Source organism: Zophobas morio, unplaced genomic scaffold, assembly GCF_036711695.1.
Source record: "Zophobas morio isolate AGI-343-1 ecotype UQ-CSIRO unplaced genomic scaffold, CSIRO_AGI_Zmor_V1 ptg000590l, whole genome shotgun sequence".
NCBI lineage: Eukaryota > Metazoa > Arthropoda > Insecta > Coleoptera > Tenebrionidae > Zophobas > Zophobas morio.
Genome location: NW_026972693.1, coordinates 47,501 through 50,000, shown reverse-complemented (window position 1 = coordinate 50,000; position 2,500 = coordinate 47,501). Strand labels below are relative to the sequence as shown.

General features: G+C 42.7%; 1 non-coding gene across 1 annotated transcript in view; it reads left to right on the top strand.

Moving 5' to 3' along the window:
• Nucleotides 1-2,253: 2,253 nt before the first annotated feature.
• Nucleotides 2,254-2,500, top strand: part of LOC135121453 (small subunit ribosomal RNA) — a 1,921-nt gene continuing 1,674 nt past the window's right edge. The window contains exon 1 of the ribosomal RNA XR_010278978.1: nt 2,254-2,500. This exon is cut by the window's right edge and continues 1,674 nt beyond it. This is a non-coding gene — a ribosomal RNA (small subunit ribosomal RNA).

Sequence of the window (2,500 nt, the reverse complement as noted above, 5' to 3'; positions counted from 1 at the left end):
ACTTTCGAACACGCGTTTTGCAACCCGCAACACACCGACACGTACGGCGTCCGTTAACGTCACCGATTAATTCGAAGCTTCTCGCACGCCTCATATACAACCGGTAATACACTGGCCGTTCATAACGTACGGCGTTCGTGCCGAGTGACTGTATAACGCCACCGATCGATTTCGACTTTCAAACACGCAGCACAGTCGTCGATCTACAATACAATAAACGTACGGCGTTCATTAGCGCTGTCGAATTTGCGGTTTCGCGTACATACAGGCAACCGGTAATAAATACACCGGAAATAGTTATAAAGGGCGAAATGGCACAATTTGTTATCAAAAATTAAGTTTTTATCATTTATCAGGAGGTAATTTAATTAGTTATTTCAATTTATTGTAGAAATAGACGACTTCATTTTGAGAAGATTTTACAAAAAGTTTTTATTTTAATTTAAGGAACGCGCGGATTAACGGCGGTGATTGCAAGTACAGTAATTGTGAAGCCTAATGTCTCGTTGTCTAATTCGTGGCGCCCGTAAATGGATTAACGAGATTCCCACTGTCCCTAGGTTTTCTTGAAAAAATCGAAATTTATGGTGTTACTTAAATTCAGTTTGAAGCATTAAAAAACATGAATGGCACAATTCGTTTTAAAAAATCAGCTACAGCTATTTCAATTCTCCCTCGTTTTTATTAAAAAAAACTTCTCGAAAGTTATTTCGACATATATAATAAATTTCATTTTACAACATTTTATATATACGTCGATCGTCTTTTATAAAGTAAGGCGTTCTTCCGTACTTAAAATTTTTAAAAAGTGCATGTACGGCGTTCGTCTTTTATAAAGTAAGGCGTTTCTCCGGACTTGGAAATTTTTTTAAAAGTACATGTACGGCGTTCGTCGTTTATGAAGTACGGCGTTGGTTGTTTATAAAGTACGGCGTTTGAAATTTATGAAGTACGGCGTTCGGAATTTATGAAGTACGGCGTCCCGTACCGGGTACGTATTTTAAAATTAACTAAATCGCTATAATAAAAATTCTAACTTACCTCGATTACGTAACACAATGCGGCCGTATTTTTTTTCTTGCGAAAATCCGTGGAAAAATGTTCAAACCGCTCTTTACGAAGAGCCATCACACCGACAGAGCGCACCTCGGACGGGGAGAGGTGTGTCTCGCGCCCCTGCTCGCGTACCACTGTCGCCGCTTCGCAGCGTTTGGCTCCGATCGACGTCAAGCGCGCTATTATAGGTAGCGGAGTGATGTTGTGGCGTGTGAGGTGTTCTCTCGAGATACCGACCAACGACTGCATCCTCTCGCTCGCGTTACCACGGACTGTCTGCGAGTCTTATCCAATACTTTTAAAAGGAATTCGGATTTATGACGAAATGAATTTCGCAGCACGTTCCGGCCGTTCTTCGGTGTCTCTAAGACTGTGCGTTTTTACGTATTCTCTAAAAATGATAGCAGACGCTAACCGCATTGGTTTCTCTCTGTAATAAATAATGTTCAACAACGACATTATTATGTTATTCAGACCGACCCGACAAAAAGAGACGACGATACGTTCACCTTTTTAGAACGAAACGTTGCGATTACTTTTGGTGGTCGTGCCTTTAATGATTATAAGAGCGAACCTTGTATGTGTGTGTGTCTTGTTGATAATTTTGAGAATGTAGTTATCGCACCCGTCGAAAATGACCCGAAGTAGACTTGGCTCTCGGAGCGTTTGCGCCTAGAATTTCATGGAATCCTTGAGTTCCTTCATTGGGTTCGAGCTTGCCTCGAAAGACGGTCCAGCACAGCGAGATCGCGGATGCGGCGGACGTTCCATCGTCGGCGGTCCTTATGCGATCAACCTTACATTGTTGTAAACGGTGGCGTACGTTCGAATTTCACGATTCGTCGTTCGTTGCATCGAACAGCTATTAAATTTGCGTCAACTCCCTACATTCCGAGCGAGAATATATAATATACTCGTAACGTGTGCAGATTCTGTAAAGAATTCGGCACGTCTCACCGTCGCATTCTATCTAGCGAAGAGTGAGGAGAATGTTTGAACTTTTAAACCGGCGCAGGAGGTTTCCTCGCGAAACTTTTCGACCGGTATCGTTATGTATGATATTTTTCGTATATAAAACAACGAAAGAGAGAGTTAAGCGTGGCGTTACGTTCCTACGCGTTCGTTTCGCGAACACGCACTCGCGCTTTCGACGAAAGTGTAGTTTTCAGTTTCGGAGTATCCGAACGAGAACGCAGTTCCCTGGTTGATCCTGCCAGTAGTCATATGCTTGTCTCAAAGATTAAGCCATGCATGTCTCAGTACAAGCCGAATTAAGGTGAAACCGCGAAAGGCTCATTAAATCAGTTATGGTTCCTTAGATCGTACCCACATTTACTTGGATAACTGTGGTAATTCTAGAGCTAATACATGCAAACAGAGCCCCGACCGGAAACGGAAGGGGCGCTTTTATTAGATCAAAACCAATCGGTGGCGGTCTCCGTCA